General features: G+C 57.7%; 1 protein-coding gene across 1 annotated transcript in view; it reads left to right on the top strand.

Moving 5' to 3' along the window:
• Positions 1 to 19,754: 19,754 nt before the first annotated feature.
• The window catches only part of LOC308339298 (uncharacterized protein), a 20,931-nt gene continuing 17,434 nt past the window's right edge, over positions 19,755 to 23,251 (top strand). Inside the window, exon 1 of the mRNA XM_080797822.1 lies at positions 19,755 to 19,821. The gene's annotated coding sequence lies outside the window, so the exon portion shown is untranslated. The remainder of the gene's footprint in view (positions 19,822 to 23,251) is intronic.

Raw genomic sequence — 23,251 nt, 5'->3', positions numbered from 1 at the left:
GAACCAGCGGTGTTCCGGCGTGAGTCTGTCACAGGCGGGAAAAGCAGAAATTTTGGAGAGAGAGAGGGTCCAGTGTTGTTTCTGACGGATGACGCTTGTGAGCCTAATCATCCAGAGCCGGTCACTCAGCGGGTTGTGTCCTCTTCTGCGGACACCGACAGGGACCCCAGCGCAGGGGCGGGGAGGAGAGTAAAGCGGTTCCTGTGCTCCGGCGACTAGGACAGAGTCCGGCATCCCACCACCACCGAGGGCCCACGGAGGACAGGAGGGCGGGGGCGGCCAAATTTGCCCTGCAGGAGCAGGGTGTCCCCTGGGAGCCCTCAGACACGGGCTCCTCGATTAGCCGTTCTCTGGATCCGGCTGGGGACCACAGTGGCTTGGCTGGGCCCGTGGCCCGCAGAGGGCAGCTCCACATGGGGCCTTCCCTCGTCCCTCGGGAGGAGCCTCCCTGCTTACCCTCGGAGGCCCACGTGGTTCTTGTTCTCCGCAGAGCCTGGCCGATGCAGCGCGGCTGGGGCAGCGGCCCCAAGAGGCCCCCGCGAGCGTCCTGGGGGTGTCACTGCCCAGCCCCCCCCCACCCCACCCATGTGCCCCGGATGTGCAGGTGAGAAGCACCGCCTGCCTCCTTCCCTCCAGCGGGCGGCTTCGGGGAGCCCTTGGTTGGCTGCTCAGAGGGTCCCCCCCCCACAGAGCCAAGTGCCGTCCTTCCCCGCGCCGGCCTCTGTCCTCCCCTGTGTTCCCCCGAGCCCCTCTCAGTGCGGCACGAGATCCTAGGACCAGCGAACTGCGCACAGCCCCGTGGGCCCAGGCTGAGGTCAGGGGATGGATGGACGAGGTGTGCAGGGTGCCAGGAATCTCCGTGCCCACGAGAGAAAGAAAGCAGTGATGGGAGTGTCCTGCGTTGGGAAGGGGCAGGTGACCCCTTGGCGGCCCCTCGGGGCCTGCAGGCCTGGACATGGGTGCGGACCTGGCATCGCTGGGAAGAGAACTCTGCAAGCAGAGGGGAGGCGTGGGAAAGTGTGCAGAGGGCATCCCCGGTGCCTACTGACCGCTAGACCCGGAGGGCACCCGCACGTGGTTCCCGGGGAATAACACTTTGATGCTGACACCGAAGGCGCGGGAGGGTTTTGAGTCAAGGGCAGACACAGTGGGACCAGTTTTTATTTTTATTTTTTTATTTTTTTTAAATATTTTTTTTATTTATTTGAGAGAGAGAGAGTGAGAGAGCGCATGAGAGGGGAGAAGGTCAGAGGGAGAAGCAGACTCCCCGTGGAGCTGGGAGCCTGACGTGGGACTTGATCCCGGGACTCAAGGATCGTGACCTGGGCTGAAGGCAGTCGCTTAACCAACTGAGCCACCCAGGCGCCCATGGGACCAGTTTTTAAAGAGCCGCTCTCTGCTGTTAATGCTGGGTCACAGGCTAGAGGTCGGAGGCTGAGGTCAGGAATCCGGTGAGAGCAGCCGGTGCCCTGCCCGGCCTCAGGGGGTCTGCACGGGCTTGCAAGGTTCCTTCACAGGATGAAGATGAGTCTGCACGGGAAGAAACCCTGTCACAGGCCCGGGCTCCCCTTCACGGGATGCGGAGGCTGTGGGAATCGCAGATCCAAGGTCAGGGGACGCCCCAGGAGCCCCAGGGAGAGCCAGCTGCCGAAGGACAAAGACAAAGAAGGCTGTGTTCCGAAGACCAGGGACATAAGGGATTTCCCCACACAGCGGACAGATGGCCAGGTCCGACGCGGGCTGTGCCGCACACTCAGATGTGGAGGTCCCCAGGCCGAGACCCTGTCTGTGGGAGGGGCAGCTGACTTCATCGGATTCAGAGCAAAGGGGGGGGGATGGTGGATACCCAGTACAGAGGGCCTGTCTACGGGACAGTGGCTGGCAGGGTGTGCAGGACCCACAGAGGGCAGGCAGGGTTCTCCTGGGTGGAGTGACCCACACGCCTGTGGACAGGGATGACCTGATAAAGAGAGAATAGTAAAGCATTCGGTGAACAGTGGAGTCTGGAGGCCTCTGGGGTGGTGAGCAGGGAAGGGATCAGAAGCCGGCCTGCAAGAGTGGGGGGCCCAGGGAGTCCTGCTCTGAATGCCTCCACGGGGTCAAGACTGTCACCCAGCAGCTGGAGAGAAAGGACCAGCAGAACGCTGAGGGTCAGCACCAGTGGCCCACTGGGAGCAGGTGGGCTCGTCAGTGAGGGGATGTGGATATTCAGGGTGTGTGCAGGGAGGACTGAACTCAGGCTGAGGTTTGGCCAGGGGAGGGAACTAGAAGGAGACCTGACATTACACAGAAGGGCAAGGCTGCTTGGAGACCAGAGCTTCCCAGCAGAGGAGGAGAGGAAGAGCCCCTGGCAGTGGGCCACGGGGGTTCGGGTCGCTGGTCAAAGGATGGAGAGGCCAGGCTTTGGCAGGTGGTCCAAAGGACACCTGGGGAGGGTGACACCCAGAGGGTGACGTGGTCTCTGGGATCAGACAGAGCTCTCACTGCTTGTTCTGGCTCCCATACCCTGCAGGGCCTCAGGAAAACACAAACCTTTCCCTCAGAAGTTTGAAAGTGTATACAACTATTCTATTGGTAAGAAGTCCTGACACTCCACGGTGACCAGGGAAGGGAGCCGACACATCAGTGGGTAAAAGGCACAACACCCCCCAGAAAGAAGTGGGTTCAGAACCCAAGTCATGGGGGGCAGACAGCTGGGTCGGAGTATCTGAGCCTTAACCCTCTGTGTTGGCCGCCGGTAGTTGAACGATCACATGCATGGCACTCCCTCGGCTCGTTCGCCTCTCCTGCTGCGTCCAGCACTCTGGTCGTGGCAGATCTCCACAAGACGCACAGAAAACAGAGCAAGCAGAATGAGGTCCATGCGGTCCTGAACTGTGTTGAGTTTGAGGAGTGCTGGGGAGGAAGGTCCCTAGGCAGCCTCGGAAATCTTGCATGTAAATCATGACAATTAACTGCGTTAAATTCCCTTTGCAAGAGATGTAACATATATAAAATTTAGTAAGTAACACCAGTCCAGAGATCAGAAACTCCATATTCTGCAGGACAATACTGAAGATGAGACGTGAAGTCAAGACTTTAAATCATTTATGCAAGTCTTGGGCGGAGTCGTGTGGTGTGTGTGTGTGTGTGTGTGAGAAAAGTCTTTGGGTCCCGTGTGCAGAGCATCAGTTAGCCCTGTGAGGGGCAAGTTACCCAGAAAGACTGAAAAGTTCCTCAGGATTCCTAGCGTGCTTCACTGTCTTGAGGTGGCCCTGCTGTGAGAAGGAGGGGCGTCTTGTCTTTCACATGACCTGATTTTACCGAACTGGTCTTTCAGAATGCATTCATTGCATTTTTTTTTTTTTAAGGGAAAATGCATAAGATGGCCTTTTCTAGCAAGTTCAGCCCGGAGCTGTAAAGAAGTGCTTTCTGAGTAATGGTTGTGAGGGTATCATCCTCCCAACCTCGCATTTGCTCCGGGGCAGACGCCCTGTGACCATGGACCTCCTTCGCTCCTACAAGGGCTGCCGCTCGGTGCCTGGATCTCCGCGTCTGGTCGCGCATCCCGGGGGGATTTCCGCGGGCCCAGGCTACCCCTCGTGTTCGGTTGCACTCCGGGACCTGCTCCTTCTGCCGACCCTGACTCCGTGCAGGTCTTGGCCTCCACACACCGCCTCCAGCCCCTTCAGGCCCCTTTCCGGGTGCGCCTGCGCCGCGCCCCCAGCCCCTGCGGGCGCCCGGCCTCTCTCTGGCCCCTCCCGAGACCGGTGCAGCGATTCCCCCCCCCCCACCCCCGTCCACAGCCTCCCCGGTATCACCCAGACGGTTCCTCTGGGACGTGCGAACCGACAGGGACCCGCCAGTACCACCCGGAGCCCACGGTGGACCTGAGGGGTCCCTGTTGCTGCGGGTCCGACAAATTCATACCGAAGGCTACAAAGTCCACATGTTTTATGTTCGTAAAACCCATGCCGTCGGGTTCGGGGCGCTGCCCGGGTCGGCTTCTGTTGCTGTACATCAACGACCAGCGCACCCGCCGTCCTGCGACCTTCTCGTCCGGTCTCTCGCAGAATCGTCGCGGTCGGCACTGAAGCCTCGGTCTGCTCACCCGGAGCGCGCGTCCGTGCGGCCCGGGGAGCGGGTGTGGACGGTCTGCTCACCCGGAGCGCGCGTCCGTGCGGCCCGGGGAGCGGGTGTGGACGGTCTGCTCACCCGGAGCGCGCGTCCGTGCGGCCCGGGGAGCGGGTGTGGACGGTCTGCTCACCCGGAGCGCGCGTCCGTGCGGCCCGGGGAGCGGGTGTGGACGGTCTCCTCACCCGGAGCGCGCGTCCGTGCGGCCCGGGGAGCGGGTGTGGACGGTCTGCTCACCCGGAGCGCGCGTCCGTGCGGCCCGGGGAGCGGGTGTGGACGGTCTGCTCACCCGGAGCGCGCGTCCGTGCGGCCCGGGGAGCGGGTGTGGACGGTCTGCTCACCCGGAGCGCGCGTCCGTGCGGCCCGGGGAGCGGGTGTGGACGGTCTGCTCACCCGGAGCGCGCGTCCGTGCGGCCCGGGGAGCGGGTGTGGACGGTCTCCTCACCCGGAGCGCGCGTCCGTGCGGCCCGGGGAGCGGGTGTGGACGGTCTGCTCACCCGGAGCGCGCGTCCGTGCGGCCCGGGGAGCGGGTGTGGACGGTCTGCTCACCCGGAGCGCGCGTCCGTGCGGCCCGGGGAGCGGGTGTGGACGGTCGCCTCCCCACGTGCGGCTCTGGGGCACCCGCTGTGCGTCAGTCCCCGCGTCCAGTCCTCCGCCGGGTCCGCTGCCTGCGGCGCTGCGGGCCCCGACGCCGGTCACCGCTTCTCTACGCGTCCGGCGCGGCGGCGGCCCCTCCCGCTCCGTCCCTCGGCCCTCGGCCCCGGCTGTGCACGCGGGTCCGCGCCCGCCTCGCTCGGCGTCGGGGGATGAAGCCGAGTCCGTGCGTCGTCTCCGAAGAACCGTCACTTTAAGAGCATGGACGGGCGCCTGGGGGGCCCCGTGGGTGGAGCGTCTGCCTTCGGCTCGTCGCGATCCCAGGGTCCGGGGATCGAGCCCCGCGTCGGGCCCCCTGCTCGGCGGGCAGCCCGCTCCCCCTCCCCCCCGCCCCTCTGCCGACTCGTGATCTCCGTCGGTCCAATACATAAATAAAATCTCTAAAATAATACCATTCTTCAGCGTCCAAGTTCCAGTCGTTTACCACTAGCGCGTAGGCAGCAGCGACCCTCCCACCCGGCTCCCCGCTCGGGTTCTCCGCGGCTCCGGGCGCTGCGGTCCACGCGCGGCGCGGCGCCTGCGCGCCGAACCGAGGCCGGAAGTCCCGTCTCGCCCAGAGACCAGGAGGGGGCGCCAGACCCCACGAGGGCTCAGGGCTCCTGCGCGGCCCCCGGCGGCCGGCAGGCGGCGCGCGAACCCGCACGGGCCGGTCCGAGAGGGACGCATGCGCCTTCGGAGGCGGCCGCTGCGCGGGCGGGGCGTGCAGCTACGACGTCTCCGCCACAGGCTGGGGGTGGGGGGGGGGCCTCGCTCCGGGGCGTCCCCGCGCGGGTCGTCGCGCTCCCGGGGGCCGGTTTAGGGGGACTCGTTCCTCCCCGCCCGCCGCTCAGGGGTCTGGACGTGGGACTCCCCGTGCGGGCGGGTCGGGACCGGGAGGACGCGGCTGGGGTTCGGGGGCCGGGGCATGGGCGGAAGGGTCCTCGCGCGGACGGAGGAGGGCCTGTGCCGCGGCGGGGGCGGGCGGGGGCGGGGACCCCCGGGGTGTGGGCGGGGGTCTCGGGCGGGGTCGGGACCCGGCGGGACGGGGGAGGGCCTGCGGGGGAGGGCGGGGGTGCGGGCGGGAGTGGGGGTCTCGGGAGGGGTCGGGACCCGGGTGTGGGCGGGGGGCGCGGATCTCGGGAGGGGTCGGGACCCGGCGGGGGCCTGCGGGGGAGGGACCCGGGTGTGGGCGGGGGGACCCCGGCGGGGACGGGGAGGAGGGCTGGGGGGGCGGCGGGGGTGGGGGGCGCGGGCGGGACCCGGGTGTGGGCGGGGGGCGCGGGTCTCGGGAGGGGTCGGGACCCGGCGGGGACGGGGCGGGGGCCTGCGGGGGAGGGACCCGGGTGTGGGCGGGGGCACCCCGGCGGGGACGGGGAGGAGGGCTGGGGGTGCGGCGGGGGTGGGGGGCGCGGGCGGGTGGGGAGCCGGGTGTGGACCGGGGGCGCGGGCGGGTGGGGAGCCGCGTGTGGACGGGGGGCGCGGGCGGGCAGGGGGAGGGCGGGGGCGCGGGTCTCGGGAGGGGTCGGGACCCGGAGGGGACGGGGGGGCGGGGGGACCCCGGCGGGGACGGGGAGGAGGGCTGGGGGGGCGCGCGCGGGCACGGGGCAGGGCGGGGGTGCGGAGCCGCAGCGGCGGGAGGCCGGCTCTGGCGGAGCCTGCGGGGGGTCGGGAATGTGACCTTCGCCCCGCGGAGGTGGAATTTCCGGGGCGGCGCGCGGAGCTTCAGCCGGCCCCCGCCCCCGCGCACGACCCCGCCGGCGCAGAGCCGCCCTGCCCTTCCCGCGGGTTCCTTCTCCTCCCACCCCGCGTCCGGCTGCGCTCTCGCTCGCAGGCGCCCCCCCCGGGCCGGCCCCAGCCCCCAGCCCGTGCCCACGGCCGTGACCCCCGGCGTGCGGGGCGGAGGCCGTCAGCTCGCGGAGCGCGGGTTCCGCGGGCTCAGGGCGGTCTCTGGAGCCCCGCAGTGGCCGGAAGCACGTGCGCGGACGCGTTTGAAGCCCGGAGCGGCACTGTCCGCGGGGCCGTCGGTGTGCGCGGAATCTGCCCTGGCGGGGTGTGCGGCGCCGAGAGCCTGCGGGTGGACGTGCCGCCCGGGCGCGCGCTGCGGGCGGGGAGGGCAGAGCCTCCCGGAGGACGCTCCCTGGTCCGCCTGTCGGTGCCTCGCCGGGGGGAGGACAGCCTGCGCTGGGCGAGAGCCGCCCCAGGAGCCCCGCGGCCTCGTCAGCACAGCACGTCCTTTTGGAAACGTCCCTGGCCTTCGCCTCCCCCAAGTCCCTCCCCAGTCGCTCCTCGCGGCGCCCCGGCCCGGCCGCGCGTCCTGTCTCCATGCGTTACCGAAACTGATGTGTTTTGGGACGGTTGGGGTCCTGGGCCATTGATGGCCGAGAAAATTCTGGAGACTTCTTTTCGTGCAAAAAGGTGGTTTTACTTATTAAGGCGTAGGGACAGAACCCGTGGGCAGAAAGAGCCTCTTCCCTCCCCCACGCCCCGGGTCTCTGAGGACTGACGGCCTCCTTGGGAGGTGGGGGAGGGAAGGACAAAGGGAGGTTGTCCACAAGGACTTTGATATGCTAACGAGGACCTAGGAACTCCCGGAGGCGTGGTTGTTGTCCACCCAAGGACGGTTTTCTCCTTAGCGGGGCATTAACGGGGAGTCAGTGGGGAGCTTCCTGGACGATTGTTTTACTCTGCATATTTCTAAGTACTTGTCAACGGGGTGCGGGTTACAAGGACATTTAATTTTATTTACAGTCCGTCTGCCTGTTTCCCACATCTCTCTGGAGGGAAGGGGGATGTTGGGGCTGCAGGAAGCGGAGCTGTGGGTCCCGGAGGTCAGGCTCTCGATCAGAACTCCATCCTGGAAATCACGGACGTTGGGAAGCTATGGAGACTCGTGTCCTGCAGGGTTGTGATCTCCAGTAACCATTTGTGTCGACCCTTCCCTTAGCTTTCAGGCGCGTGGGAGTGCCTGAGGAATGTCACACAGATGCCACCTCCCGGGGGGTCAGCTTCTGCTTTGTCCTCGGCTTGCCTTCTTCATCAAAACCACCTTCTGGGCACTGAAAACATCTCAAGAATTCTTTCCTGACCCTTCACTCCTGGACCCCACATCTAAACACACCAATTACAGTAATGCAGGACACGAAACTCCACTATAATCTGAAACAGTCTAATGATTTACAAGAAAAACACAATGTTAATAGGAGCCAGACCTCCCAGAACCTACAGATTGAATTTCCAGAGCCCTAACGTCACCTTTGCCTCCATAGGATAAAAACCCTATATGGTATATAATCCGTCTTCCCTCAAAAGCTCAGTTCAGATCTGCCCACGGTCCTGTCCCTGTGCTTTAATAAGACCACCTTTTTGCACCATAAAATGTCTCAAGAATTCTTTCTTGACCATTGCGCTTCATTAATATATGCTAATGACACTTAGGAAAAATAACAGAGTTGGGGCGATAAAATGGAATTGTACATCATAATTTTGACTACAGACACGAAGTAGTGGTAAGTAACGTGACTAACACGCATTGTTTGATGTCTAAAGCACAGTTTTCATGACAAATGTAACATGGCACAAGTTTTTTTAAGATTTTTATTTTGTTTAATTTTTAAAAGATTTTATTTATTTTTTTATTTATTTGGCAGAGATCACAAGTAGGCAGAGAGGCAGGCAGAGAGAGGGGGAAGCAGGCTCCCCGCTGAGCAGAGAGCCCGGACATGGGGCTCCATCCCAGGACCCTGGGACCATGACCTGAGCTGAAGGCAGAGGCTTTAACCCTCTGAGCCAGCCAGGCGCCCCATGGCACAAGTTTTTAAACTCTTCAGGAGTTCTGTGACCGCCGGCCGGGAGAACGGTGTATTACCCTGGGTAGTTCCTACGCTGTATAGACAAACATACGGCAACACCTATATCAGGTGGGTAGTGCTCACTAAGTCCCAGATGCTTTTGACATACTAAGAAAGTAGCTTCTCGTCCTTAAGAAAACGAAAAAGTCGGCTATTCCTGGAATAATCATAAAAATCTTAAGCTCCTGGAAGTTCAGGAGTTATGTGGGACATGTTAAGGATATGCTGACGTCCCAGACAACCTGTGTGGATAACACGTATGAAACACGTTCAGATACTAGAAATGGTTCTCGGAGGATATCCTTCTTGACGTACTTTTCTCTAGATAAATTTCTCTTTTAATTTTATAAATGTTTTCTCAAGGTGAAAAATACTTTGGCATTAAATTGTAATAAAGATCACGTTGGGTGCCTGGCTGGCTCAGTCAGTAAAGCATGCAATTTTTTCCTTAATTTTGTTTTTTTAAGTCATCTCTGCACCCAGTGTGGGCCTTGAACGCACAGCCCATAGACAAGGGTCATACACTCTACCAGCTGAGCCAGCCGGGAGCCCCAAGCATGAAACTCTTTATCTTGAGGCATGTTTTTGAGCTGCATATTGGGTGTAGAGATGACTTAAAATAAAATTTAAAAAATATAAAGATCTGGGGCACCTGGGGGACTCAGTTAAGCATCTGACTTTGGCTCAGGTCATGATTTCAGGGTCCTGGGATCCAGCCCCGCATTTGGCTCCCTGCTTAGTGAGGAATCTGCTTCTCCCCCTCCCTCTGCTCCTACTCCCTGCTTGGGCTCTCACTCTCCCTGTCAAATAAATAAATAAATATCTTTAAAAAATAGAGATCACATTCAAGATTCCTAATGTTTTTACAAGAATGTTCTACCTTAGTCAATGTAAAATGTATGTATATTTAATTCACTTATACCAATCCTGAGATTCAGAAAATAATCAACCCTAATAGATTGCATAAACGTTCAAATTCTCATTTATTAAAACACAACAGATATTATTTCCACTTCATTGATAGTTTTAAGCTACTCAAAGTAACTTGAGTGTTTATGTGCAAACCTTTCCACTTCCTGCTCTCCTCTCCAGCAGCTGAAAGAGAAAATGGACAGAACTTTGCAAATAATGTTCATATTCAAATATATGAGTCCTTAAATATGTGAGCTTTTTTTTTTTTTTAAGATTCTATTTGTTTGAGAGGGAGAAAGCACGGGAGGGGGAAGGTCAGGAAGCAGACTCCCCGCCAAGCAGGGAAGTCCTGTGTGGGACTTGATCCCAAGACTCCAGGATCATGACCTGATCTGGAGGCAGCCGCTTAACCAACCGAGCCAGCTAGGAGCTCTATATGAGCTCTTCTTGAACCACTCCTATACCTGTCTTTTATTCATTCAACCAAGCAAAAAACAAACATTCACTGAAAATATCTTTTGTACTAGTTGCTGCATTTGCTCCTGTGGATGTGGGACAAGACATTTATGAAACAACAGAAATGCAAAAAATGCATCTACCCTCCTTTCAAAGACTTCAAAGATTAGTGGGGACACACGAAAAATTATAGTACCTGTGATAATTCTACAATAATAATATATCTGCAATTCTATGGGAAATACAAGAGGCAATGGGCAACTTTTTAACAATAACTGATTGAGGGTCACCTGGGTGGCTCCGACGGTGAAGCATCTGCCTCCGGCTCAGGTCATGATCTCAGGTCCTGGGATTGAGCCCCACGGCGGGCTCCCTGCTCAGAGGGGAGTCTGCTTCTCCCTCTCCCCCTGCTGCCCTCGGCCCCACACCCCATGCCCCATTCCTGCTCTTTCTCTCCCCCACCCTCTCTCAAATAAATAAGTAAAATTTTAAAAAGAAAGGAAGGAAGGAAGGAAATAACTGATTGATAACCCAACTCATTAATACCTAGGAAAATGGTATGTAGTCATGTACCCTGTGCTGAATTGAGACAATATTGCTGTTCTTAAAGGATGACCTTTGGTGAGGCACCTGGGTGGCTCGGTCACTTCACCATCTGCTGTTAGCTCAAGTCATGATCTCAGAGTTCTGGGATCGAGCCTGAGTTGGGCCCCACGCTCAATGTGGATTGGGCTTCTCCCTCTGCCTGCCTCTCCCCCTGCTTGTGCTCACTGTCTCTCTCTCTGCGTCAAACAAATGAAATATTTTTTAAAAGGGGGGAGGGGTACCCGGTTGGCTCCGTGTGGCTCCGTGTGTTAAGCCGCTGTGTTCAGCTCAGGTCATGATCCCTGATCCCATGATCTCAGGTCCTGGATCAAGTCCCACATCAGGCTCCTTACTCGGTAGGGGAGCCTGCTTCTCCCTCTCCCTCTGCCTGCCACTCTGCCTGCTTGTGCTCTCTGTCTGTCCAATAAATAAATAAAGTCTAAGAAATAAATAAAAAAAATAAAAAGGGGAGAGTATTTGATATGTGCGATATATCTCAATTTAACAAAATAAGAGAAACGCCAAGTATTTTATCCATGCGACCCTGCCGAAGGCTCCTCAAATGACCTATAAAGACACTAGCCTGGGGGTCTGCGTCCGTACCCTCCGCTCCCTCTGGTAGGAGGACTCCTGAAATCCTGAGGCATGCCGCCAGGGTGCCGGCACCAGGAAGGACGCCTTTGGCTTGCCTGTGACTCTAGAAAAATTAACCTGCTCCCTTGAGGGCCCAGCATCCTCTCCAGTTGAGCTGTAATACCTAGAGATTACGCTTAGCCAAGAAGAGTCACCAAAAATGTATCTAAGCCAACTGGGGGTCAGAAAACATACTGACCTCATGGGAAGGCTGGAGAAAACGTTACTGCCTGTCCAAGGGTCTTCAAAATGTTCTGGTTGTGCTCAGAGCCCAGGAACCATCACTGCCAAAAACTGAGGCACAGAATGGAGGGGATCCTGGACCAGTCTGAGCTGGAAAATCTGAGTCCCCTTGTTGTCCCAGGAAAGGCTGCCACTGGCCAGAAGGCACAAAATGGCAGCTTGCCGGCCCCAGCTACCTCCTAATGTTCTAAGTCCTCTGGGAAATCCAGGAAAGGCATCTGCCCGTCCTTGTCACCCGGTGCTGCGTCACATGCCAACACCCCGGGCCTTGGGCTCCATAGGCAGATAAGACGTCGGCCCATGAGTCTGAGGGGAATGGATGGCAGAAGGCAGCCAGAGGGAAGGAAGAATAAGACAAAACAGAGAGGGAGACAAACCGTAAGAGACTCTAAACTGTAGGGAACAAACTGCGGGCGGCTGGAGGGGAGGGGATGGGGGTGGGGCAACTGGGTGACGGGCACGACGGAGGGCACGTGATGGAATGAGCACTGGGCGCTCCATGCAACTGATGAGTCACTGACTTCTGTATGATAGATGTCAACTGACTGACCTTAGATTGAAGGAGGAGGAGGAGGAGGAGGAGGAGGAGGAGGAGGAAAGGCAGCCAGGTGCTGAGGGGTGACTGTGCTCCAGACCGAACCTCTGCCCCGTCTGTAGGTCTGGCTCCTGCCTCCACCTGCATTCAGCGGGCAGAACCCTGCAATCTGCCAGCTGTCACGAGAGGGCCTGTCTGGGACTAACGTGGGAGGCTCTACCCACCCTTCAGACCTCTCCTCTAGGGCTTGTGCTCTGCCAAGCTCACGCATGCCCTCCTCCGGGTTGGGTTTCTGCTCCATCCAGCTGGTCACTGTGGCCTATGGGACGGTGTTTTGTGTCAACCTGGGAGCCCGCATCCCATGAGCCCAGACGTTAGTAACTTGTCATATACTTAGAGAAGTCTGTTCACTGCCTCTCCTGTCTCTCTAGGGTTATAATTATCATCAGCAGGGGTGTTGGCAGTGTGCAAGCTAAGGAAAGGCAGAATCTTTGCCCTAAGATACCTTTGTTCGAATAATCGGGAAGGATCTTGGCATGCTTACTCAGAGTTGGCTATATTCTGAATTGACAATTTCAATAAGCCAGATCATAGGATTTCCCCAGGGAATCAAATACAAAAATCATCAAGCCAGAGGGTTGCCTGGTTGGCTCAGTGGGTTAAACCTCTGACTCCTGATTTGGGCTCAGGTCATGGTCTCAGGGTCATGGGTTTAAGCCGTGTGTCAGGCGGTGTCAGGCTCCACACGGAGGAGGAGGACAGAGGAGGCTGCCTATGATCCCCGCCTCCATCCGCCCGCAAGCACGGGAGCACGGCGAATACTCCGTCAAAAAGAAATCTAGTAATAAATACACCTGGGACAGCCGATCTGGGGGAGGCTGTGCAGAGGCTGAAATGCACAGCTGATGTGAACCAGGGCTGTGGGGGACACAGGAATTCTTAACCCACTGAAAACCAAATCCAGAAAACCGCTCGGCTCAAGCTGCTAAAACTGCCGACGTTTTCCTTCTGAATTCAGCTCTGCTCCGAACACAGGACACATGATGTCAAAATGAACGCATCAGTAAAAGACTCGAAAAACGCGTTGAGTGGGTTGGGTGGCGAGGATCTGAAATAATGTTGCCAAGGATGAAAGCGTTGGCTCTGGAGACAATGAGGCAAGCCAGGGGCCTACCTGCGGGCACCTGCTGAGTCTGCTCTCTGCCAGGGAAAAGGTGTCTTATATTTCTCAGTTTTGAAAAATAGCAAAAGAGACTCTTTTTTCTTTTAAGATTTTTATTTATTTATTTGAGAGAGAGCCAGAGACAGGTAGAGCACGAGCAGGGGGAGGGGCAGAGGGAGATGGAGAAGGAGGCTCCCCGTGGAGCAGGGAGCCCATGCAGGGCTGGATCCCAGGACCCTGGGATCATGACCTAAGCCCAAGGAAGATGCTTAGCCCACGGAGCCATTCAGGCGCCCAAAAGCCCACTTTTGATGTATAAAAATTGTATATGAAATTCGATGTCCTTGTGCACTGGAGGCGAACCACACGCATTTGTTTGTGTATGGTTGATGGCTGCTTTTGTACAATTAAGGAAAAAATGAGTAACATGTCGCAGAGACCGAAGACCTGCAAAGCACAAAACATCTACTATCTCACCACTTACAGGAAAGCTTTGGCTGTAGAAGAGATTTGAAGGTAAGCTCCAAGAAGGGAAAACTTAGCTTTTCAGGCTGATGTATTCTAACTCTACAAAGACACCACGTTCACCTGGATTTAGTGGCTTGACTTCCATGCCATTCCGGGATGACCATTAGGTGGACTTACGTATCAGGCTTCTGGTGTCCCAATGTAATATTTGGTGTTATTTGATCAATGGGTCTCAGTAACTTACTAACTAGAAAGCAGGTCTCAGGACAGAAAATACAGATTTCTCCAGGACAGACTGATGCCAGGTGAGTGGGATATACTTGATGGTGGTTGGTGGTAAAGGGATGGCGAAAGCAGATGTGAAGTCTTTGCTGATGGACGAGGACCAGCCTGTGTCCGCCTGCTGGCTTTGGATCACTGAGGTCAGTGGCTCTGGGTGGCCATTTGCCAACAGGTCTTGGGACCTCTGGGCCCAGGATGAGCGGACTGGGTGGTTTGGTGGTGAGGGACGGTGGGGGGTTCGTGGCATACAAGACTGCTATACCACCCGGACATTTATCCAATGTGTAGAAAAGTCATATTTATACTATCCTGTAGCCTCCTAAGTATACAATAGCATTATGTCAAAAACCCCTAGCGGGACTGCCTTTCACTAAAAACATCATTACTTAGGGGCGCCTGGGTGGCTCAGTGGGTAAAGCCTCTGCCCTGGGCTCAGTTCATGGTCTCAGGGTCCTGGGTTCGAGCCCCGCGTCGGGTACTCTGCTCGGCAGGGAGCCTGCTTCCTCCTCTCTCTTTGCCTGCCTCTCTGCCTACTTGTGATCTCTGTCAAATAAATAAATAAAATCTTTTAAAAAAATGAAAATAAAAACGTCATCACTAATAAATGCTCCCCTCTGAGCTTTCAGCGAGTCCTAACCTCTTTGCTGGTGGAGGGTCTGGCCTCGGTGCTGATGGCTGCTGAAGGTGGGGTGGCCATGGTGGTTTCTTAAAATAAGACAACAGGGGTGCCTGGGGGGCTCAGTGGGTGAAGCATCCAACTTGGTTTCAGCTCAGGTCGTGATCTCAGGGTCGTGAGATCGAGCCCCACGCTGGAAATCTGTGCTCAGCCGGGAACCTGCTTCTCTCCTCATCCCTCCGCTGCTACCCACCCCCTTCTCCTTAAAATCAATCACTTTTTTAAAAAAAAATATTTCTAAGTGCTTAATTTGTAGCTTTATTTTGTGGCATTACAGACTTGGCAAAATTTAAAGGCTGATGGAGACAAATTCACAGAATCTGTGGTCCAGTGCTTAGCAGCTCAGTCAGTATTCAACAGAGAACTGTTTTAATTTTGCCACATTCACTCACATATCAGACTGTAAAATGTATTCACTTGCATAATTCACTCTTTTTTGAAACTCCTGATTTTAACTGTAAGAGAGGATACATAAGAATCATTGCAGTAAAATGATTTCAAAAGAAGAACATCCTGGGGCGCCTGGGTGGCTCAGTGGGTTAAAGCCTCTGCCTTTGGCTCGGGTCATGATCCCAAGGTTCTGGGATTGAGCCCCACATCAGGCTCTCTGCTCAGCGGGGAGCCTGCTTCCCTCTCTTTCTCTGTCTGCCTTTCTGCCTACTTGTGATATCTGTCTGCCAAGTAAATAAATAAAATCTTAAAAAAAAAAAAAAAAGAAGTACATCCTGATGGTTGAACGGCTCAGACCGTAATCTCCCCCGTGGCAGCCGCTGGGGCAGCAGTTTGGCTACTAGTAGAAATGTAGGACTCCTAGCGACTGGGATTACAAGTTAAAAAAGAGAACACAGTTTCCTTTCTACAGGAAAGTTAGAAAAAAAAATCTGTATTTCGGCGCCAGAAAACAACCCAACCAGAGTGTATAAAACTCAAAGATACATTTTTGTCCAATCGGCTTACTTATAACTATGGCCCTTAATATAGTATTTTAACTACTGTATTTCTGTTATTATTTTTTAAATTAACATATAATGTATTATTTGTTTCAGGGGTACAGGTCTGTGATTCATCAGTTTTGTACAACACCCAGCACTCACCTCAACACATACCCTCCCCAATACCCATCCCCCAGCCACCCCATCCTCCCACCCCCTCCCCTCCAGCAACCCTCAGTTTCCTGAGATTAAGAGTCTCTTATGGTTTGACTCCCTCTCCGGTTTTGTCTCATTTCATAAATACAATTGTTAAAATAAGGCAATAAAGTTTGCCACATTGATTGACTCTTCCTTTTCATGATTTTCTGTCGCTGTTTGATAAAACTTTGCCCACAGTAGAACTTCTTCCACAAGCTCCTCTCAGACCCTGGGTCTGCCTTATCCACTGAGTGTATGTGATGGTCTAAATCCTTTGTCATCATTTCAACCGTCTTCACAGCATCTTTCCCAGGAAGAGAGTCCAGCCCAGGGAGCCGCCTTTACCCATCCACAGCTCCTCATCTGTTAGAGTTTGATCCTGAAAATGCAGCAGTTAGGAGCATCTGGGGGGCTCATTCATGATCTCGGGGTCCTGGGATCAAGCCCCGTATTGGGCTCCCTGCTCAGTGGGGAGTCCGCGTCTCCCTCTCCCTTTCACACTCTCTCCCTCTCAAATAAATAAACTTCAAAGGAAGAAAGAAGGAAAGAAAGAAAGAAAGAAAATGCAGCAATTCAGTCCCATCTTCAGGTTCCACTTCCAAAGACAAGATTTGGAATATTGCGGGAATTACCAGATGTGACACAGAGACACAAAGTGAGTAAATGCTGTTGGGAAAATACTGCCAACAGACTTGGTCCCTGTAGGGCTGCTACACACCTTCAATCTGTCTGGAACATGGCCTGCGATGTGTGAGAAAAAAAGCAAGTCTGGGCAGAAGTGGGACTCTGACTCACACCGTTCCGCAAGTCCCGCTCTGGGCACTTTGTCATTTACTCCGGGAGGCCTGTGTTCTATTCTCCTGCTTACTGAGGGTTCTTCTGATGGTTTTTAATTATTGTCATCATCATAAAGAGCATCATCATCATTATTATTGATGTTCATCAGCATTATCATAATTACTGCTGCAATTAGTGACCACTGCTGCGGTTATAAAATATTAAATAATGTTTCCCCATCCAATCAGGGTCAGATTTACTGGACAGGATGACTAAGTATTCCCAAGATATGCAAACATACAGGCACTCCCTCCGTCGGTGTTATTTCCCCCGATGAGTGCCTGGAAATCTTCAAGTCCCTTTCCAGATGCCCAGAGCTACCATTTCTACAGGGGAGACTTAAGGAGGGGATCTTGCCCTGCCTGAGCCCTGGAAAACATTCTAAGATACCCAGGGTCCAGTAAGGGCTCATGGCTGCTTAAAGGTATTGGGAGGGCCTCCTTAGACCGCCAAAGTAATTTCAAATCTCCTAAGACCCCCATTGCCCAAACACCACTGGGGCAAGTAGACAAGTCTTGAGAGAAGTCCCCACCTGCTGGTGCCTGTGCAGAATTTTCCTTCTTTTTTAAATTTTTTTTTTTAAAGATTTTATTTAGGGGCGCCTAGGTGGCTCAGTGGGTTAAAGCTTCTGCCTTTGGCTCATGTCATGATTTCAGGGTCCTGGGATGGAGCCCCACATCGGGCTCTCTGCTCGGCAGGGAGTCTGCTTCCCCCTGCCTTTCTGCCTACTTGTGATCTCTATCAAATAAATAAAATCTTTAAAAAAAATATTTTATTTGTCAGAGAGAGAGAGGGAAAGTGAGAGAGTGAAAGAGCACGATCAGGGGGATCGGGATCAGCAGAGGTAGAAGCAACCTCTTTGCTGAGCAGGGGGCCCGACGCAGGACTTGATCCCAGGACCCTGAGATCATGACCCGATCTGCCCAGGTGTCCCCAGAATTTTCTAAGTACATCCCAGAACCTGGGAGTCAGTGAGGCCACCCCAAGGCATCCCCTAATGGCTGGGGAATACTGAGGAGGATGCCCAAGGCTCTCATGGTCCCTCAACTGCCGTAGACAAAGAGCACAAATCCAGACGTGAGGGTGGCAGGCAGAAAGGGCAGCCGGGCAGTCAGCACTGAGACTGGGCCGAGGCCTAATGTTTGCTGCAGGCAGGGCTTTGGACAGAGGAAAAAAGGGATCCTAAGTCCAGGTTCCCTGGAAAACATATACACAAACACATTTATAGGAACCAAAATAGGAACTGCTTCTGAATGACAGATTGTTTTCCAGATGAATATTCATGTCCTGTCATATTTTGCTAATTTCTATTTTCAGCGTTCCGGAACAATAAGCACATGTAAATAGTAATCTAATATTGCTCCAAGGAATGAGTTGGATTACACTAGAAATACATGACCATGTGTTCTAGATGTCCTTCTTGACAAACAAGACTTGTATTAGACATAAAACGTGTCATTTGGAAACCAGATGTCAAGTAAACAAAATTCATGCAAGTAGTCTTTTACATTAAATTTTAAAAAATATTTTACTTATTTGAGAGAGAGAGAGCACGCGCACAAGCAGGGAGAGGGGCAGGCAAAGGAAGAAACAGGCTCCTTGCCAAGCAGGGAGCCTCATGTGGGACTGATCCAGGACCCCGAGATCATGACCTGAACCAAAAGGAGACGCCTCACCGACTGAGCCCGCAGACGCCCCTCCATTAAATTTGATAGTTTCCATGGCTCACTTGATGTAGCTGACAAAAACCATGAACCCTATGAAAGTGAGTTCCTGCTGCCCCCAAACACGTTTCTAATGCATGATGGTAAGTAAGAGATGAATGAAGTTTCCATGAGTCCTTACACATTATGAACCTGAGAAGTTTGTCCTGTGGGTCTTTCATATCTCACACATAGTGCACACTTCATAGATACAATTTCATTTTTTTTTTAAGATTTTATTTACTTATTTGACAGACGGAGATCACAAGTAGGTGGAGAGGCAGGCAGAGAGAGAGAGAAACAGGCTCCCTGCTGAGGGGCTCGATCCCAGAACCCCGGGATCATGACCTGAGCTGAAGGCAGAGGCTTTAACCCACTGAGCCACCCAGGCGCCCCTAGATGTCATTTCTCGAAGGCTTATCAACTTCGTATTATTTCCATCCTAAAAACACCGCAACAAGGTCATTGCAATTGTACCACATGAAAACATCTGAAAAGGAAAAATGGATCACGTATGGTGTGTTTTGTAATTAAACTCGACTAACCAAACGCGGTATTCGTTCACTCCCTTTCGCCCTTACTGTGTCTCTCCAAGTCCATTAGATCCTCTATTTTAGCTTCTTTTTCTAGTGGGAAACGGGAAAAATGAAGACAATAGGCAGGGCGTCCGGCCCGCGGGAGACACACGCCAATGCCTCGCTCGAGCCGGGCACCACCTTCGCCCCCGCGGACCAGCCGCGGCCCTGCCGGCTCCGCCGCGTCTCTTGAAATGTTCTCAGCGGGCACGAGACCCACGACCACCAGCGTCTGCCCGGGAAGGCCGGGGCGGGCGTCCAGGTGTCCACGGTAGCGAACCCCCTGCAGAACCTCCTCCGCCGGCTCAGGAGCCGGGGGGACGCCGCTGCCCAAGGGGGAGCCTGCCCTGGACGCGCGGGAGGCTGGCGTCGGCCTGCGGGCCGCGGAGGTGCCGCGCGCCCCGAGACACCGGGGAGACACCGCGGAGCCGCCTCGTCCTCAGCAGAACCCGGGAACGAGCGGCACGTGTCCCCCCGAGGGCCGGAGCAAGAGCGGCTGGGCAGCCCGGCCCATCCCTCAACATCTGCGGAAAAGGACAAAGAAACGTGAAGCAAACACGCAGCCGGTCGGAGCCGGCCGAGTCACGCGCACGCGGGAAGGGCCGCCGCACGCCGCGCCGACCCGCCAGCCCGGCCGCGAATACGAAGCTCCCGGCACCCGCGCGGGGCGCACGACACGCGGCCACGCCACGGGCGAGCACCAGTGCTTCCGCCACGGACGCGGCAGGGGAAGCGCGGAGGCCTCCCCGCCGGCCCCGCGCCAGCCGGGAGAGGGATGCGGGGACTCGGGGCCGCACGACTCCCGCGTCCTCCCCCCCGCCCGGCGCCGCGGCTCGCCCAGGGCCCTCGCGCCCCGCCGCGGCTCCCGCCCGTAGCACCTCCCACTTCTCCTCCTCGCTCGGCCTCGCTCGCGTCTCGCCGGCTCTCCCGCTGGGCCGCTCGCTCGTCTCCCCGCCCACTCTGCGCGCGGAGATGGAGCGAGGACGCCGGCCGCCCAGCCGCTGAGTCTGCGGCGGGACCGCGCGGGCAGGTACGGCCGGGACCGGGTCTGGGGGCCCCGCAGCGCGCGGCGTCCGCGGGCGGGGTCGCGCCCCCGCCGGCGGGGGCTGCGGACGGGCGGCCCGGGAGCCGCACGCAGGACCCGGCCGCGGGAGGACGGCCGTGGGGAGGCGGGGGTTCGGCGAGGAGGACCGGACCGCGGTGGGCAGAGTCCCGGGGCCGGGGCGGGGGGTGCGGGGCGGCCCGGGAGCCAGCGGGCTGCGGGGCTGGGGGGCGTGCGGAGCCTGGACCCGCGTCCCGAGGGAGGACGCGGCGCGGGGCGGGGCCGCGGGGAAGGCCGGGCGCGCAGGCCTCGGAGCCACTCCGGCCGCACAGACGCTGGCTCGGCCCCAGCGCCCGGCCTCGGGGCGTCTCCGGGCGCCGCGGAGCTCCGCGCGGGCGGGGCGGGCGGGGACGGGGCCCGCGGCGTCCGGGAGGACCGGGCGGGTCGCGGCGGCGGAGCGCGGCTTTGAACCACAAACACCAACGCCCACCCACCACCGCAGGGGATCCTTCGCGCCAAGAGAAGTTCTGGCGCCAGGAAATTACGAATTGGGGCGGAGCCTTCTGGGGGCGGGGCTTGTGGAGGCGGGGTCCGATGGCGGGACGGGGCTAGAGAGTGGCGCGGCCAGCGTGGGGCGGGGCCAGTGCCCGGGCGCGGCCAACGTGGGGCGGGGCCTGGGGAGGGCGATATCGGAGCCGACGCGGGACACGGCGGCGGGGCGGGGCCGGGGCCGGGATACGGCCGGCGTGGGGCGGGGCCTGGGGAGGGTCATCGGAAAGCGGGGACGGGACGTCAGCTGGGGGGCGTGGCCGGGGCCGGGGAGCGGTCGGCGTGGGGAGGAGCCTAGAGACGGCGAGCGCGGAGCCGGGACGGGACGTCAGCGGAGGGGCGGGGCCGCGGCCGGGGTGCGGGCAGCGTGAGGCGAGGCCCAGGAGCGCGAGCTCGGAGCGGGGACGGGACGTCGGCGGAGGGGCGGGGCTAGGGGAGGGCGACCGCGGAGCGGAGTCGGGACTTCGGCGGAGGGGCGGGGCCGCGGCCGGCGCGGGGCGGGGCCCAGGGAAGGCGAGCGCGGAGCCGCGCTGGGACGTCGGCGGGGGGCGGGGTCGGGGCCGGCGTGGGGCGGGGCCTGGGGAGAGCGAGCGCGCAGCCGGGTCACGACGTCGGCGGAGGAGCGGGGCGGCGGCCGGCGTGGGGCGGGGCCGGGACGCCGGCGTGGGGCGAGACGGGACGCCGGCGTGGGGCGGGGCCGGGGCGCGGCCGGCGTGGGGCGGGGCCGGGCCCGGGTGCGTCGGGGGGTAGGAAGAGGCGGCCGCGGACTTTCCGGTCGGGCCCACGGTCGGTGGCGCGCGCCGGCCGGCGGGCCGCTCGGGTCGCTGGCGGCTGCTCGGTGTCCGCGGGAGCCGGCCGCCGCTCCCCTGCGCCCGGGAGCTGTGGGGGGGCACTTCCAGGTGAGACCCGGAGGCGCGCGGCCTCGTGCCCCGCGTGCGCAGACGCGCCCCGGTTGGGGTGACAGGTGTGAGCGCGGCGCCCGTTGTCTGGCCCGGCGGGGCGCGGGGGCCCGGCGGGGGCGGCCTTGGGGCGGCGCGGGGCGGCGCGGGGCGGCGGGGGGCGGCGGCGGGCGGCGGCGGGCGGCGGGGCTCTCGGAGGGTTTTGTGGGGGGAAGTGGGGATGCTGCGGTCGGGGTCTGGTTCCCGTTCGGGGGGACCGTGTAGGAAATGCGGGGCTTTTGCTTTTCGTTAATGAGAAATTAATTCCTCGGCGTCCGAGGCCGGTGGGCACGGATGCTCATTGTTCCCCATTGTTAACCGGGAAGTGGGCCGCCGGCCGTTCCGCAGCGGGGAGCGTCGGGTGTGCGGGGACGCGGGCCAGCAGGGAACAAAGGAGAGGCAGGGGTTTTCGGGAGGAAAGGGGTAAGTTGGGAAGGTCGCTGTGAACGGAAAGTCCATTGGAGGAGACCGGGAGTTGGGAGTGTGGTGGCTCCTCATTGGCTGCGGCGCGGCCGGGGTGCGGGCGCCGCCTCCCCGCCGCGGAGTTGTGGAGTCGCGTCCACGTGCAAGGTCAGGTCCCGGGCGCCGGCTGCTCCGCGGGGTCCGCGCCCGCCGCGCAGCCGCCCCGGGCGAGCCTCCAGTGGGGGTCGGTGTCCCGTGAGCGTGGACAAGCCGGGGTCAGATCGGATTTCAGATTTCGGTAGTTGCATGCGCGGCCTTGATAGACTTCGGCGCGAACGTGGAAGTGAGTATCTCCCCTTGCGCGGCTTCTGGGGAAGCACCGGGGCTTGCGCGGGTTGCAGTCGGACGGCACCGGATCGCATCTGTTCACGCGGCACAGCCTCCCAGAGATCGGTTATGAGCGAGGACGCCCTTCTGGCTTTCACACAAAAATCTTCTTTATTTAGATTTTGTGTTTTATTTGACCGAGTCAGCTAGACAGAACACACGTAGGGGGAGTGGGAGAGGGAGAAGCGGGCTTCCCGCTGAGCGGGACCCCAGGATCCTGACCTGAGCCGAAGGCAGGCGCTTCACCCACTGAGCCACCCAGGCGCCCCATGGCTTTCTCAAAACTTTTACATAGATTTAATACTAATATTTGAGCTCAAATCAATCGAGAATTTGGAGATATTTTTCTGTTAGGCAATAGAACAGTAGCCACTGTGGAGTCCTTAGAAAGAAGGGGGCCCAGTGCTCCTCCAAAGTCTCCAAATCTCCATTCCCCTGGGCTCAGCTTACCCTTCTCAGACCCGCCGGGAGGTGGACTCTGACTCAGGAGCCAGGACTTTACGCCATGGGTGATCAAGTAGTCTTGACATCTGGACTCTCCCATCCCTTCTTCGTCCCCTCTCTGCTTACGTAGGCATCCAGGGATAGAACTCTGTGTGACCCGTCCAGCCTCGGGGCCACCTTCTCCATCACATCCTCAGCGTTTAGGTTTGTATGTAGTATGTGCCTGGGAGTCCCCACATCAGATGGGGTGAGTCCTCTTGAGTCATTATGGGTTGCATAGCTCCCTGTGACAAACGGAGCCCGTAAGGTGGGTGTCTGAGCAAACCAGACTGCCCCACATCTCTGAGTCTGTTTCCTTGCATTCCTTCTGCGGGAGAAGAGGCATCCCTGCAGAAGCAGTGCTTGTTGTAAGGGAGATCATTCTTAGACCACTTTTCATGGAGGTTATGAATTTCTTCACATAACCATGGGAATTTTGCCTTTGTATGGGCTTTTTCGTGGGTGTCTTCGGGGGAGAGCATAGGGATTTGATATTCTCTTACTGTTTTCTGAAATGATCACTGCTTACGTCACATCTGATAAACACCGATTTTCTGGATTGCTAACTTGAAGAACAGAAAGAACCAGCAGTAGGAAGTCAGCTATCTCTGACCCAGTTCAAATATCTTTAATCTTGATGCTTTAAGATTAGCGTCTCC

Source organism: Martes martes (genome assembly GCF_963455335.1).
Source record: "Martes martes genome assembly, chromosome: 2".
NCBI classification, from domain to species: domain Eukaryota; kingdom Metazoa; phylum Chordata; class Mammalia; order Carnivora; family Mustelidae; genus Martes; species Martes martes.
Note: the sequence above shows the minus strand (reverse complement) of the source record. Positions and strands in the feature narration are given on the sequence as shown.